Source organism: Capsicum annuum, chromosome 9 (genome assembly GCF_002878395.1).
Source record: "Capsicum annuum cultivar UCD-10X-F1 chromosome 9, UCD10Xv1.1, whole genome shotgun sequence".
Taxonomy (NCBI): Eukaryota; Viridiplantae; Streptophyta; class Magnoliopsida; order Solanales; family Solanaceae; genus Capsicum; species Capsicum annuum.
The window spans coordinates 183,175,260-183,192,897 of NC_061119.1; positions in this window are offsets into that span (position 1 = coordinate 183,175,260).

Sequence of the window (17,638 nt, forward strand, 5' to 3'; positions counted from 1 at the left end):
AACAAAGCTATGATGATGAGTTTGGTAGCAAAGACTCCTTGGTGATCTCCCAATCTACCAAACAAATATGGAAGAAGATACCAAAATAAAGGAAATGGTACTAGATTCATAATATGAATCAAGGCAAATCTCTAATGATGACTAGTTCATTTCAGGGTGAAAATGCTTTGGTGGAGGCAATCACGGAATTAGGGGTTCAACCTCATTTGAAACACTCCTCAACATTATGCTTGGATGATATGATATGAATCCATCCACCTAGGCAAGTGATGGATTATGGGGAGAAAGAGAATCATCTCTATATTTTGGAATTTGATACGTTCCAAAAGAGTACATGGAACCCTATCATGAAAATCCAAGCAACTCAATGCTCGATGTGTAACTAGTGGCGTATTGATATTCTTACTTTTAGCTAAGGATCCAAACCAAATAGTTGATGTGAAGTTGGGTAAAATATTTAAGTCTTCAAAATTGAGAGATTAAAGCTTGCTTGCCATCTCTTCATATCTTTCAAGTTTAATCTTGGATGATTTGAATCTTCTATCCCTTTGCCGCTCATTGCATATTGAACAAAAGTTGAGAAGGAGATTCAAATCTTCTAAGTAGAAACATAAAAATAAATGGTGAAGGCGTCTTACCATAATATTAAACTAAGCGCTTGATGAGAGGCAAGCCAACACATTACGAAAAGAGGCACATATCCTTTTATTTTATGCATGATAGAATAGATTTTATTTTTTCATTTATTCATGCACAATCCATCAAAAGGTGGTGCTAGGAGGAATATTGATTGAACTTAAAAAGAGAAATATGGAAATTAGCAAGTTTAGACTGAATAAAAAGTGTAGGAGACCCGATTATTTGGTCTCAGTTACCACTACCGCGGTCCGTGCCTCTGCGATCACAGAGCCTGCATGACCATGATCATATAACTAGGACCATGATCGCGGTCAAACCAATTTAATGACCATCCGAATGCCCATTTACCCCATGCATTCTCTCTCAATTTTTTCTCAAAATCTCTTAAATCTTTGGCTTTGCATTGCATATCCAAGTGTCATTTCATTCTAACTGCATCATCCAAACTTGGTATGCTGTCTTAACACCCTAATTTTTTAACTTAATTGCATTCTTAGAACTTATAATTTAGAGAAAGGCCTGAACTAATGCTTTAACTACAAAATGTATGCTTGCTGATGATCATTGCTATGGTTAGCTATTGCAGTTGGAGTACACACTAACAGGGAAGTCTTGAGTATCTAGATTTAGGCTAAAAATGGTTAAAATGATCGTGTACACCATTTGTTTAATTTAATGCCCCAAATGAGTTTAATTTGAATTATTCCAAGTTTGGGGCCATAATCACACATTCTAGGCTTAAATTCTTTGCTTCTTATGTTGATATGCCTAGTTGAAACAAAGAATTAGGGTTAAAATTTTATTTTGAGCATTATGTAAAATCTGTCGACTAAGGTCTTAGGTATCGCAGTTTTGGTCAATGCTCTAAGATCACGGCATTAAGATTTCGGTCAATGCTTCACGATCGCCATACCTGAGTGCGGTGTATGCAGGAACCAAAATTTCTGCACATCTAATTCTGCCCCCAAAATTCTCTATAACACTGCCACATGAGCTTATATGTTTGATCTAGCATGTTTTTGGTATGATAATGCTAATAATGGGCTGAGTTGCATTGCTTATAGTTTCTAAACCTCAAAGATAGGAGATTTTGACGACACTAGGTTCATGGACGCACAATTCTAACACCTCTACTATGCGGATTTCCACAGGACTAAGTTACTCCCTGAAAAGGGTATTATCCTAGACAAGGTGGAGGAGAAGCTCCCAGAATTCCATGCTCAACTCATTGTGACTTGGTGGATGTGCTTTTCCTCAGACCCCTGCTATGCAAATGAGCACTGGGTACGTAAGTTCTATGCAAACCTCAACATAGTTTATCTCACAAACACAGTAATGATGATTTGGGGTAAGTAAGTGAATTTCAAAGTAAAGCGGATCAACAAGGTGTCTTAGTTACCGAATGTGGACATGGAGCAGTTCCTGGCAAGATTATGTAAGCCAGGGATCTGGATAATAAAATTTTATTTTCTAGAAAAATAGTTCCCTTAGACATCACTAAGAGAGATATTTTGATAAACGACTTCACGACAGAGGCCAGGCTTTGGCTAAACATCATATGCAGTCGAGAATCGCCATGCACTCATATGACTATTGTCACAAATTTACGAGCTTAGATGGTGTCTTGAATCCTATCTGGCATCCCTCTTAATATGGGCAAGATTTTTCTTTCAAAGTGGCGGTATTTAAAAAATCATGGAGGTATGCATATTTTTTTTCCCTTACCTTATCACTGGGCTTTGCAAGAGGGAAAAAGTGGAGGAGTACGTTATAGATACTTGGGTACACCCAGGTCCCTGTATCTCCCCATTCAAATTTAGGGGTTCAGGTGCCCTGGGCCAGAGCAAGAAAAGAAAGGCGGACTTCGGCAAATTGACCCAAGAGGACACAGACTCTTGTAGACCTTCATCAGTCAACCCCCTCGATGACATATTAGGTTAGATGTGGATAGTTAGGGAGCTATTGTTAATATTGCCTCAAAGGCTGAGAGAGTCCTCCACTTCTCGCCACTCGTACATAGCCAATCAAATTTGGAGAAATACAAGGAGGATTAGAAGAAGAAACAAGCCACTATTGCCAAGTTGGAGAGGGCCTACTCAGCCTTTTCCATAGCATATAAGGACCTTAGAGACTCACATGAGAAGATGGTAAAGATAGAAAACAAAAAAGGTAAGTTCTTTAAGAAGATTTGGAAGAGGGTAAGAGGGAATCTTTAAGGATATCAAGCCCAATCATTGACTACCTTCACTAAGGTTAGATAGTGAAGATGAGGCCCCTGCAGATTCGTCTGTTGATGATATAGATGATGCTAATGGTTATGGTGCAAAGTCAGTGGGAGGGAGAAGATCTTGATGTAGATTTAGGGAGATCCCTCTTACTTTTACTTTATTGAACATGCAGTGAGGACACTGCATTCTTTTAGTTGAGGGTGCCCTCGGATTTTTATTATTTTGGTGAAGTGTTGTTGGATATTTCTTTTTATGCTATTTTGGGATGACATTCTAGATATTATTTTGCTTTTATTTTATGATGCTACATCTTTGGGTACTCTTATAGTGCCCACATTTTGTGGATTATCATGTGGTTTTTTTTAGTCTTATTTTTTCTTTTACTTTAATTGTATTTTAATGTAGATGCATGACTAGCTTTAACCTATTATAGATTGAGCAACGATATTTGTAAGGGTAAAACATCGTGTTTGGGTTTTGAGACATAGATGCAGGGGAAATCTAAGTACCCGTAGCATAAATGTCATGAATGAAAGGGAAGTCTGAGTACCTGTGGCATTATACATTGTAAATTTGGGATCACATTGTGCTCCATTGGTGAAGTTTGAGTAGCCATATGGTTGGTTTGCCCGTTTTGAGCCAAAATGTGTGGCTAAGGCTTTGGTTGTTTCCATGATTTAGCAAATTTAAGTGGTTCTAATGCAAAACAAACAACCCCTCCATAAAAATTTTTGCAAAAATCAAGGGCATGGACGTCAACAATTTTGTAACAAAACTTTTTCTCTTTTTTCTGGCTCCATAAAGTTTTGACTTGTTAATAGAAATAGAGACTCCAAATTTGTCTCTAGCGGGAGGGACATTTGAGCTCCCTTGGCAAATTTTGCATTCCATGAGTGGTGAGATATTTGAATTCATCTCTTGTATACTTGTGTTATCTGGAACTTTTCCCTTAGTTTTTCAAAGCTAATGTCTATTGTATTTGGTTGTATAAATAATCTTATGTCATCTTTTGTCATTAGAAACCCAATCTAGCCTAAAAGCCAACCCGTGCATGAATATAATCACTAGTCACCAACTTTGAGACTTTGGGACCTTTCTTTGGCAAACTCATTACAAAACGTGAACCATTCTTTTATCCCTCTTTTGAACCATTCCCTCCTTGAACTTAAAAATAAAACTTGAGGCTAAAAGCCTAAGTTAGAAGTGGTAAAGATTGATAAAGTAAGTTTAGGGACACAAAATTATAAATGAAATTCCTATTATACCTTAGCATTGAAAGCAAATGAATTGAAAAAGAGAGGATCCAACAAAGAAATGAATTGCACTAGAGTTCAAGAAAAAGAAATGAAAGAAAACGGGTGAACAAAGAAGGCAAAAGTTAGGCATGAAAAATTAGAGAAAACAAAGAAGAGTGGCCCATATTCAGAAAGAAGGATTGAAAAGTATGATGTAAATGTCAAGAAAAGGTGTAGCCATGTTGTTCTCAAATGATATCCTACCCTAACCCAAAACTATGTTATAATTTTAGAATGGTCCTTTGATATCTCCAACCATTTACTTTCTTTGTAGTGGAGATTGAAAATAGAGAAGCCTATGGTATGAAACTTGTTACATAGAGATTTCTTTGGTGAGGGAGAGAGTTTTTGCACTTAAAAATTCCTTATTGAATATTTGATAACCTGGTGTGTTGAATTCTCTTTCTTATGAGGTTGGCATGTGAAACAAGTTGTGGTGGGTGATTTCATCACCTCCCAAGCAATGAGGCAAATAAAATATAGCTTAGTTGTGGTCAAAAGGGAGTCACTTTTAGAGTAGTGGTTTTTTATTGCTTGGTTGCTCTTTAAAGTCCTATTTATCTGTGGGTATTGCATCTTATGATGAGGGGAGTAGTGAAAAATAGTTTATCCCATATGTAATGAGCTGCGTATGGTAGTGACTAAGGTTGAAGTCATTTTGATCTTTAAGGAATAAAGTTGAGCATAGATAATCGTCATCTCATGATATGAGGTAGTGTTGCTTAAGGACAAACAAGGCTTTAAGTTGGGGGTGTTGATGATTAGTGATTTTACTACTCATTCACACTTAACATTCGTGCACATTACCATATTTTGGATGAATAAATAAGACATAATTGTGATTGTACGCACTATCCATATTTTGTAGGCACATAGTTGATGAGATAGAAAGATGTGGATTGGAGCTTAAAATAATCAAAGGGAGGAAAGAAAGTGTAGCTAAAGAGCCGGTGCAGAACTATCCTTTATTACCATTTTTGCAGTCTGAGGACCGCGATTGTAGTTATGTTAAATAGGTCAATTGACCACAGTTACATGAGTTTATCATGGTTACGATAGCCACAATCGCGGCCAGACCTGTGCGATCGCAGTATGGCAGAGAAATATAGCCCAAGGAAAGAATTGTAAATGCACGTTGCTGATCCCAAATTTGACAAAATAATACTCAAACCCAAAGCATCTTATTGATTGATATTCAGACAATTCCATTTTCCCCAATAGTTATGTTTTGGTTCTTGAGGTCATAGCCTCCATTCTTGGAGAAGACAATATTGTATATGGTGAAGAATACATTGGAGTAGTGTAACACCTCAAGTCTGCACCTCAGATGCTACACAGTGCTCAAAATTCCAAAGGACCACAAGCTAACCCATGATTGGTACCTGCTGCAAAAACTGAATAACAATACTGTAATTATGTGAAAAATAGGCAAAAATCTGCCATAAGGTTCAAATATGAAATAAATATTGAATATCAATACTGAGAACTAAATACTGGTACATCTGTTTGAAATACTTATCTAAAAAGCCTTTACTGTCTGAACAAGGAGTTGATGCGATAAGTCCCCAACTAACTCTGACTACTGAAGTAAACTGAGTACTGATATAATTGAAATGATAAATCTGTCCTTACCTTATAAGGACTTACCACTAACTCAAATGCTAATAGATTAGGCTTCTAAGTGCGGTTAGGAGCCCAAGAATTTGAACCTATGATATAAGACATCATAGTACAAAAGAAAAGTATGCGTTAGCACTTTGAATGTACTGGTATGCTAAGTAAGGTAGGCTGATGTGCATGGGTTTATGTGTATGAACAATAACTGGCTGAGTAGCATGAACATAATAGAATGAGAGTACATGCATGAATGCTTAATCTGTAACTAAGATCATGGTAACTCTGAATACTGAGTTCTGAATCACTGGTTTACTGATATCTAAGTTTACTAATACTGTATTACTGATAACTGAGTGACTGTATCTGACTGTCCTAATTTTTGTAGAATTATTCTATGTTCTGTGATGATCTAAGTGACTGTGTCTGACAGTCTTGATTTCTGTAAAACTAACCTGAGTTTTATACTGAGACTGAAACTGAGACTGTGGGAGGTAATCATCTAACCGACATGCCCCTTCTTTGAACTGATTTAGGGTCCAACCTGTAAACCCTATTGGAAGGGTGTCAGTACTATGCCACAGGTAAAGACAAATACTGAGTCACCCTCATCTAGCAGGTACTCTGAATGAGAATAGTGGTACCCTCAACTAGAAGGCAAGACACCTTACCAACCCTCAACTGGCAGGTTGATGTCTCAATCTATGATGGCTACATAGTTTTGGAATGCAAGGAATGCTTCTAAGGATCATACCCTCTGTTGGCAGGTGAGCCCCCATTCTGGGGTTCACTCAGTGCTGAGTCTTACTCCCAACTGAAAGACACTGAACTGAACTGGACTGATACTGAGTTTACTGAGTTTTCTTAAGTTCTGTAATTAACTGAGCTCTACTGAGTTTCCTATCTGACTGAGAGTACTACTGATCATGACATGACTGATATTGTTCTGTACTGCCTCTAGCTCTAGGTAAACAACTAAATTGTTGGGTATTAAATACACCCAGGACTTGATAGTATAGTTAATACTAATACATGGCACTTCTTGATAAAATAACAATAGTCAACTATTCACAACGTAGTCACTGAGACATTTTGCCATATTCTAGGCTTGTACATGAATGGAAACACATGCTAGCATATCATAATTTCATTATTCAATTCTCATGGACATTCCATCAATCACTTACAAAATATAGCTTTAACATGGGAGCAAATTTGGAACTTGTAGTTTTAGCATGAATTCATAATAAAGTCACCAATGGACCACAATGCACAATTTATTCACTTAGGCATTTAGTCAAACACATGAATGGCATAACCTTATACTTGGGCATGAACAACATGCTAATACATCATGATTACCATGATAAATTTACACATTCAAGGGTTTAATATGGATTCACATGATACTACACATATATCAATTAACTACATATGAAACTTGTAATAAAACATGGATTAGAAACCCAACTAGTCATTATAATCAAACCCAACATGAAATTCATGACATCAATACACTTGAAGTTTTAAAAATAGTTTCTTGAACTCCAAGGGTGGAAGGAACCCTTGGATGAACACTTCACATACCTTAATTGCTAACATCATGGAGATTGGGGTGAATTCTTAAGGTTTGTTTATTGAACTTGATGAAGCTAGGACTTGGTCTTGAGAGGATTTTATGAAAAGAATGAGTGATTTTGCTATTTGGGGCTTTAATCCCATGTTATAATGACTCATTTTCTCTTTAAAATGTGGAACAAAGATGTAGAAAATATACGGGACGGACTAGACAAGGCGTCGCGGGCTCTAGAGTGCCTCTCTTGTGAGGTACCGCAGTTTCCATCGCGGGCTTCCCCTAGTACCGGACTGGGTGAGGCACCGTGGGCTAATTACCCTGAGCTCCTATTTTGGAGTTTCAAAAACGCCCTTATGCTTGTTCAAAAATTTTGAAATTCACTCGAGATGTACTACTGACTCCTCTGATCATGAATCACCTTAAAAACTAACTTTTCAAGGTCCAGAAGGTCATAAATAAATCCCTCAAAGTTTTAGCGCTTTAGAAAAGACTAAGTTCTAACATTAGCTGAAATTTTCTAAGTCTGGGACCCCTTATCAATCTCTAAGGGACTGAGTTATGCTTAGAATTTTTATGGGGTCTTACAATATCTCTCCCTTGGGAACATTCATCCTCGAATGAGACTGACTAGGCTGAGAATACTGTTAGACTGAATTCATGTACTGAACATGCACAACTAAACATGATTACATGACTGTCACTACTGACATACTAAAATTTCATACTAAATGTGCATATCTGATGCATCAATTCACAATTGAACTGATTAATGAGTACATGACTGGGATTAATAATAAGCTGAGTGTGTCATACTGAACATGTATATCTAATGCATGAACATCTGATTGAACTTACTCATGAATATATGACTAAATATGTAATAGAAACTGATACCAAGTTTGTAAGGGAAATCTGAGCATGAAACTGAGTAAGTTTAAGGAAAACTATTACCTTGGGTTGAGTCTGAATTCACGGAGAAAAGGTAAGGATACTTGGTTTACATTTCTGCTTCTTCTTCCCAAGTATCTCTCTCAACAGGCTGACTCAGCCAAAGGGCTTTAACTAGAGGGACTTCTTTGTTCCTCACTGCGAATTTGGTAGTCAAGGATTTCGACTGGGATCTTTTTGTAAGAGAGACTGTTCTGAATATTTAGGCCCTCTATTGGGACTACAATTGATGGGTCACCTATGCACTTCTTTCGTAAGGGGACGTGGAATACTGAGAGTACTAAGGCTAGATCTGGAGGTAACCCAAGTTCTTAAGCTACCTTTCCAAAACTACTGAGAAATCTGCGAGGGTCTACATATCGGGGAATGAGCTCCCCCTCCTTGACAAACCTCTTTACTCCATTAATGGGAGAGATTTTCAAGAGTATAAAATTACTGATCTCAAACTCTAGATCCTTTACTGAACACATATGAAGGGGAATGTGAGAACATAACTTTGTCTGAAACGTGATACATGAACTGAATATCATAAACTGAACTGAGTCCCTAAATACATGGCTTACGGCTAAGATTGGAACTTGAGGGTCAACTTATGAGTACCCACTACTCCAAACTAGATTCGTTACGTGACGTGAAGATGAAAGGTTTAGGTCATGCAAGTTTAGGGAACTTTAGTGTATCTTTCCCTTGGTATAATATTTCCCCTGAAGGATACTGACTTGGTTGAACTATTGAGGAAAGACTGAGATAATGCACAGGGCACCTACAAACTAAATCATAACTGAATATCAGGGATCTAAAATTATGGCATGACACCTGTACTAAGCTGAACTCACAACTACATGGTTTTTCGATCTTGGAATAGTTACATCCCTGTGACTTTGGATAGTGCAACTAAATAGAAAGATGGAAAACCAACCCATACAAACTTGTCTGCTTGACTGCTAAACAGAATTACTGACTTGTGGTATGCTGAAATCTTATACTCGACTGGAGCCTTTCTTTGACACCCTTTCTATAGAGTGCTAGTAACTTTAGATAGCAAGGAATCTTCACATGGGCTGAATAAAATGGCAGAATAAGAAATCATATCCTGGCTAAAATTCTGTGTTATAAGGCAGTCCTAGGAAACATCATCTAAGATGGAGTGACCAAGACTTATATACTGCAACTACAAATTTTAAGGCTTAGACATATTTCTCAAATATTCTCTTAACTATACTCTCCACTTTAGTATAACACTTCACCTGAGACTACTGAAAATATTTACATGGGCGCTGAGCAAGATTGTATAAACACACTAACTTATATATTTATCTGAGTGGATAGTAGCTTAATACTTTGTCAAGTAATATTGAACTATACTTAGTCTGAATAACTGGGCTGAAACTGTAAAGTATTATGCATATGAGGTAACGACTTACTTTGTAACATGAGATGACTGGATGTAAATTTATGAAAACTGTATTATTTAAGAATGCAACACCAAGCGTATAATATGATTCTAAAATAGTTTGTAAACTAAGGTACTGAAAACTTAATAACTGATAACTGTACGCTATGGTCAAGTAAACCTAAAATTGAACTGAGTTACTGATCTGATCGCTCAACTGAGACTGCAACTAAGATGGTAGTTGAGACTATAACTAAGACTGTAACTGGGACTAATGTAAATTGAGGATCTAAGTAGACACTCATACTCTGCATTTTATCAACTTCTTATCTCGGGGATAATTTTGAATTTCCTCCCCTCAACAACCAATTATAACTTCTTGCTAGCCATTTATTGGCACAGGTGCACTAACCTGACATTCAATTCTATCCTCATAACTACAGCCTTGTATAAAATAAGTTTGCAAAAATATTTCCTTACCATGAAACATTTACTCTCCCCCACCTAAGCAATCGCTCATCATTACATTATTTCATAAGGAGAGTTTACTGAAGGATTAAAACATGAGGTCCTTAAGCATGAATGGATACTATACTGAACTCAACACTTAATTGAGGGCCGAGGAACAGAATGTCAACATCATGGATTTATTAAGAGATCTAAACTAAAGATATACATGGCGTTATCTGAATTTAGCCAATCATTAGGAGTGTAGCATGAGTCATGGGAACTGAGCATACTGTAAGGCATAGCATGAGTACATATTTCATGAGCTACATGACCTGAGTCTGGAGTTTCTGTATTCGTGGAACACGATTCGTAACACTGAGTGAACTGTAACTCCTTATACTAGGAACTGTAAGCGTACCTAATTTCCGCTAATGTGTACAAGTGTGAGCTGTGATCATAGAGCTGACGTGTAAGTCATGGATGGTTACCATAATAACTAATGGGTTTTAAAGGTCTGAAATATGATTCTGAGATGACCTGCGTGATCATTCCCACTATGGGAATAGGCAAGAATGCCATCGATGAAGACTATAATGAATATGTCCAAGTACTTTTTGAACACGTGATTCATTAAGCCTATGAAAGTTGTGGGGCATTGGTAAGACCAAAAGACATGACTAAGAATTCAAAGTGACCATATCGAGTCCTGAAAGCTATTTTGGGAATGTCACATTCTCTGACTCTGAGCTGATGACAACCTGATCTGAGGTCTATCTTAGAAAAGTAACTGGTACCCTAAAATTGGTCAAACAAGACATCAATTATGGGAAGTGGATACCTATTATTAATTGGGACATTATTTAGCTAATGGTAGTCAATACACATTCGGAGAGAACCATCTTTCTTATGCACGAATAGGACTGGTGCACCCCACGGGGATACGCTAGGTCTAATGAATCCCTTATCTAAGAGATCCTTCAACTTTTCTTTTAACTTCTTGAGTTCTGTTGGAGCCATTCTTTATTGAGGAATAGAGATAGACTGAGTATCTAGAAGAAGGTCTATTATGAAGTTAATTTTCCTTTTGGGAAGAACTATAGGAAGATCTTTGGGAAATACATCAGGGAATTCACATGCTACTAGCATTGATTGAAGATTAGGGGTTTCTGAGCTAGAGTTTTAGACTCGAATGAGATGGTAGACATACCCCTTAGATATCAGTTTTCTTGCCCTTAGGTAGGAAATAAGATGACCCCTAAGTGCTGATGTACTATACTTCCACTCTAGGATGGGCTCATTCAAAAACTGAAACTATGTAATTCTTTTTCTGCAATTGACTGAGGCATAGCAGGAATGAAGCCAATCCATACTGAGAATGACATCAAAATCGGTCATCTCTAATTCGACTAAGTCTGATAAAGTGATCTTCTGAGACACCATAACCAGATAGTTCCGATATACCCATCAGGCTATGATAGATTTACTCACTGGGGTAGATACTTAGAAAGTCTCTACAAGGATTTTTGGACTGACTTTAAAATTAACAACTATATATGGAGTTACAAAGGACAATAAAGCTCCCGGATCTAGTAAAGCATAAACATGTAAATGGAAAACTTGTAACATACCAGTGACTACATCAGGAGAACTTTCCTGATCTTGCCAGAACTGAAGTTCATAGAGTATGTTTGGGCATTTCCCACTGGTGTCACTGGAAGCGGCATCCTGCTGATTCGAGCGACCGGGCTGAGCTTGGGGACGATTATACTGGCCCTGTGAACCTGACTAGGGACAATCTCTAACTCTATGGCATATTGCCGCACCCAAAACATACATCACTGCCAGCTCTACAGACACCCTGATGGTGTCTGCCATATTTCTGGCAAAGAGGATTTGTTCGGGTATTCTTTGGCCTTGACATACTGCCCCTCTTATTCTTTCTCTCCTTTTTCCTATGCCTCTCTTCCTTACTCTACGGAGCATGGGCCATAAGCCTAGATAGGATAATAGCCAGCTCATTATTCTAAGCAACTATTGAATGAGCTAAGGTGGTGAAAATAGCTCTAAATTTAGGGTGAGAAACAAGCTCATTCAGGGGATCTGCCTGAATGGGTGGAGAGGCTGACTGGTTTTCATTACTTTTTTTGTTAGCTTCTTTGGAAGACATTTTTTGGAACCATAAGGAAGAGATAAATTAGACTGAGAGTTTAACTTGAGCTCATGCTCACTCACACGATATGAATACTTAAAGAAGGGAAACTTTCCTAAAAATATCTCGTAGCCTCCTATCCATAAGTGTGGCGCACTATACACCCATGAAAAAGACTCTACTAAATGTGGATTTTAGAGTTCCTAGGATTCTGTTGAAACTTAGGCTTTAATACTAAGTTTGTAACACCCTGAGTCTGCACCCTGGACGTTACACGGTGTGCATAATCCCGAAGGACCACAAGCTAACCCATGACTGGTACCTGCTGTAATAACTGAATAACAATACAATAATTATGCAGTAATTAGGAGAAAATCTACCATAAGGTTCAATCAGAAATAAATACTGAATATCAATACTGAGAACTGAATACTGATACATTTTCTGAAATACTCTAGTCCTAAAAGCCTCTACTGTCTGAACAAGGAGCTGATGGAACAAGTCCCCAACTAACTCTGACTACTAAAGTAAACTAAGTACTGATATAACTAAATTGATAGACACCACAAACTTTGTTGCTGATGGATTGTGCTGCTAGGCACGGTCGGGAGCCCGTGCGTCTGAACCTATCATATAAGACAGCATAATGCTAGAGGAAAGTATACGTTAGTACATTGAATGTACTGGTATGCTAAGTAAGGTAGGATGATGTGCATGGGTTCATATGCATGAACAATAACTGACAAAGTAACATGAACATAACTAAATGAGAGTACATGCAAGAATGCTTAAACTGTAATTGAGATCATGGTAACACTAAATAACGAGTTCTGAACCACTGTTTTATTGATATCTGAGTTTACTAATACTGTATTACTGATAACTGAGTGACTATATCTAACAATCCTTATTTCTGTAGAATTATTCTATGTTCTATGCTGATCTGAGTGACTGTGTCTGACAGTCTTGATTTTTGTAGAACTGAACTGAGTTCTATATTAAGACTGGAAATAAAACTAAGACTGTGGGAGGTAATCATCTAACCAACATGCCCCTTCTCTAACTAATTTGGGGTCCAACCTGTAACCCCAATTAGAAGGTTGTCAGTATCGTGCCATGGGTAAAGACAAATGCTGAGTCACCCTCATCTGGCAAGTGATCTAAATAAGAATGGTGGTACCCTCAATTGGCAGGTAAGACACCTCATCAACTCTCAACTAGCAGGTTGATGTCTCAACCTACGCTGGTTACATAGTTCTGGAATGTAAGGACTGCTTTCCACTCCTAACTGAAAGACACTAAACTGATTTACTAAAATGAACTAGACTGATACTGAGTTTACTGAGTTTTCTTGAGTTCTGTAACTGACTGATCATAACATGACTGATACTATTCTGTACTGACACTGGATCTAGGTAAATAACCAAATTATTGGGTATTAAATACCCCCATGACTCGATAGGATAGATAATACTAAGACATGGTACTTCTTGATAACATGAAAATAGTCAACTATTCACAATACAATCAATGAGACATTTTGCCATATTCTTGGGCATGTACATGAATGGAAACGCATGCTAGCATATCATAATTTCACTATTCAATTCTCATGGACATTCCATCAATCACTAACGAAGTATAGCTTTAACATGGGAGCAAATTTGGCATATGTAGTTCTAGCATGAATTCATCAGAAGGTCACCAATAGACCACAATGCACAATTTATTCACTTAGGCATTTTGTCAAACACATGGAAGGCATAACCTTATATGGCCATAGCTACCATAATAAATTTACACATTCAAGGGTTTAACATGGATTGACATGATACTACACATATATCAATTAACTACATATGAAACTTGTAATAAAACAGGGATTAGAAACCCAAATAGTCATTATAATCAAACCCAACATGAAATTCATGTAATCAATAAACTTGAAGTTTTAAAAATAGTTTCTTGAACTCCTAGGGTATAAGGAACCCTTGGATGAACACTTCACGTAACTTAATTGCTAACTTCGTGGAGATTGGAGTGAATTCTTTAGGTTTGTTTCTTGAACTTGATGAAGCTAGGTCTTATTCTTGAGAGGAGTTTTTGAAAAAAAATGAGTGATTTTGCTATTTGGGCCTTTAATCCCATGTTATGGAGCTGTGGGGTGAAGTAAAATAACCCATTTTCCCTTTAAAATGTGGAACAAAACTGCAGTACTATGCTTAGGATTTATGTGGGGTCTTGAAAATAGCCTTTAAGTTGAGGAATAGTTTTCTTCTATTGGAGATTTATGGGAGTCCAAAGTTTGAAGTTACATTCATTTAAGCTTCAATAAATTATTTCAAAGGAGGTTATGGGTATATCTTTATTATTTATCTTATGTGTAGCTAGTTCTCCTTCTTGGGGTTATGTTTGAATAGGAATTAAAGTATATGTGGTTTGTTATTTCTAGATTCTATTTGGTAGTTCATCTTGATGGGTTTTATCATTTCTTGACCAATTTTGTTGGGATTTGTGGGTGAAAGCCCCAAATACCTATATGGGTTTGATGGGTGAATGCTCTAAATGCTAGAAAACTCAAGGCTATCTTCAAAATAAGGGTTTTGGGTGAACTTTAGGAATCCATGTCATCCTTGAAAGAGGGATGTGGAGACCAAAGCAATGGTAGGCAATTATGTGTGTAGTCATTACTATCTTAGACATAAGTGTGATTTGTGAAGTTGACTATACCATGGGTATTATCTTAAAAATAGGGATGCCTAGATTGGGGTTTGGTTACCAATTGTTCAAACACACCCAATAGGTATTTGAAATAATCAAAGAGTGAAAGGTTTGTGTTTTGTTAAAAGACTAGCATCAAAACCCATAATAGAACCTACCCACACTTGATCTACTAATATTAAAGTTAATCATTAGTATCCACATGTCACTTCCCTTAGTAATACATAATCCCAAGATCCGTGCTCAATTGTTTAAAACCTCAAATTATTTGCAACCCTAAATTTATACTAGAAAAAAACCCAAAAAGAAACATTAGTGTAGACTTCTATCTCCCTCATTTTATATATTTTGTACTATTAGTTTGAATTTAACTTGTATATATTATTTTGAATTAACTTTATTGCCACTCACATTGTTCATCGTGGATTCGACCCCAACTCTGAAGTTGGGTAAATTTATTGAAGATGACTGCCTTGCTCTTAAATTGATGTGTTAGTTGAGCTTTATCAGTAATCCATTCCCATTTCAACTCAAGAATAGGTAACCTCTAAATCAAACCATTAGGCCTCAAATGCTCGGCCTTCACCTACTGGCAACATAGGCAACAAGCTATAAAATCTGCTTTGGGGATTCAACATCACTTTTTTCCTTTTTTCAGTTTTACACTCTTTAACATCTTAGTTTTTTAAACAAAGCGCTTATGAGTTTTGAATCAAAGTCCGGTCAATTGAAAGAAAAGGAATAAGCTACATATTAGACTAGCAAAGTATAGGCTAAAGGTTCAATGTGGCTAACTAAGCTCATGCAAAAAAGGTAGATGAAGCTGGTATAAAAATATGGCTATCGATGAAATGCCTATATCATATCCTAAACTCAACCTTCTTTATTTTGCTCAGCAAACACACCAAAAAAGTTCTAGACATCAATATGCAAACATGGAATACAACAAAAATCTCAACACACATGACACATTTTTACTTCAAGAAGGATCTCTATAGACTCTCAACCAAGCAATCACAAAAATTCAAATTTAAGCCAAAATCATACAAGAGTTAGATAAAAGAGCCTAGTTATCTCATAAAAGTCATTTAATTTTCACATCATGAATTATAATTCAACACCACTTGTAATAAGTAATCATTTGTTGCACCTATTTTGAGAATCTCAATATATTCCAAATGATTAAAAAAATATAACATTACTCCTAAAAATTAAAAAGGATACGAGGTTGAAAGGGCTCCCTGTTTAAAAAAAATTAAAAATAAAAATCGAGGGGTAGGTGAAGTGTTCTTCTATTAAATGAAAAAAAAAAAAAACAAACAAAGAGAAATATTTTTATAAATTTTTAAAATTTAGTAAAAAAAATTGCAATAAATAAAAATAGAAATCCTATAGTGCACTTCACCCTAAAAAAATTGGAAGATTCCCACCCCACTCTTAAAATCATACTTTGTCCCCAAAGTATAAGTAAAATTAAGACCAAGGATTAGAAATACTTCCTGAGGACTCTAGGCCTAGATAGTAGCACGTCACATTTTGAGATTTCCATCATGGAGGCTGAGGGACCCCACACATATGCTTTCATCTTGTTCTTTTGCTTATATTTTGGGTACTCAAATATCCCATAATTTGTAAAACAAACAAAAAAATGAGGTGACACTATATAAAAGTAAGTAACTTTATTACAACATGGGTTGCCTCCCAAGCATAGCCTAATTTAATGTCACGACACAACTCACATCACCACTATCACCCACTGTCTCTCAATCACTTCTTCCCTTCAAATATAAATTTCTTTTATTCTTTCTCTACCAATAATACCGTCATAATTTGACCTTTTTATACTTTTTCACCTAGTGTAGGATCACATGTAAGCTTTTCAAGATCAGACTTTGTCATTAATTTGGGCAACTCCATGAGAGAGTTTGAAAAGGTAATGGGAAGCTTCCACTCCTACACCATATATCTACTTTTATAGATATAATCATGCATATATCTTTGTACAGTGAGGTTGTGTTGAGTGCCTTGTACACTCTAAACACCACCTTTTCATCATTCAATCTCATCTTAAGATTTCCTCTCTAGAATCTATCAAAGCTCCACCGGTAGTAAATAATAGATGTCTTAAGATTATTGGTACCTTGTCATATGCTTTATAGTCAAGAATAACAAAGTTAATAGGAATAATGAACATACAAACCTTAATGAGAACATTCTTAAGGATTTCTTTAGGCACTACTCTAGTTCTGTCTACTATATGCAACACAACTGAACTGGGCCTTGTCTTTCCCAAGACTAATGTTTTAATACTAAAAGGGGCATTAAATTTTTGATTGCCACCAAATTACTCAAATCATGAACAATATCACTTTTTTCAATTCATATGGGGAGGGTAAAACTCCCAGGGTCCTTGCTTTTTGAGCATCTTGCTCATAACCACAGAAATATACTTTTTTGTATATGCTATAGTCCAAATATCACCGAGCCTTGTTTTGTTTGTTACCACATCTTTCAGGTACTTAGTGTATTTGGGTATTCCCTATCAAACATATAAAAAAAGGTTAAGGTGAAGTTCTCTAAATATGTCAAATAACTTTTTAAAACAAGCATCATATTTGGCTTTCT